Source organism: Buceros rhinoceros, unplaced genomic scaffold (genome assembly GCF_000710305.1).
Source record: "Buceros rhinoceros silvestris isolate BGI_N320 unplaced genomic scaffold, ASM71030v1 scaffold33116, whole genome shotgun sequence".
NCBI classification, from domain to species: domain Eukaryota; kingdom Metazoa; phylum Chordata; class Aves; order Bucerotiformes; family Bucerotidae; genus Buceros; species Buceros rhinoceros.
In genome coordinates this window covers 655-1043 of record NW_010419839.1, presented here as the reverse complement: position 1 = coordinate 1043, position 389 = coordinate 655, and positions in this window count along the sequence as shown.

Here is a 389-nt window from a genome sequence, read left to right as displayed (position 1 = left end):
CCCCCCCCAGCCTCCTGCCCCGCAGCCTCCCACCCCTGCCCCGCAGGAAGGCGCTGCAGTGAGGGCTGGGGGCCCTGCTCCTCCCCGTCTCCATCACTCCTCAGTTCCTGGGGGTTCTGGTGCCCCGCTAGGTCAACGCCCAAGGAGGGGATGCTGCCGGGAGCCCGGCGCAGCCTCTCCTTGCCCCTCGCTGGCTACGTGCGGCCAGCTCCGCTCTGTAAATATATTTATAGAAGTAAAGCTCTGCCATGTTCACCTCTGCCATGAGTTGTTTTTTCTTGGGGGGTGGGGGGAGCTCAGCCTCATGTCCTCCTTGGCCCTCTCGAGCAGTTTGGGACCGTGGCGCAAGACCACGTGAGGAGAGGGACCCTGTCGCAAGCGCTCCCCAA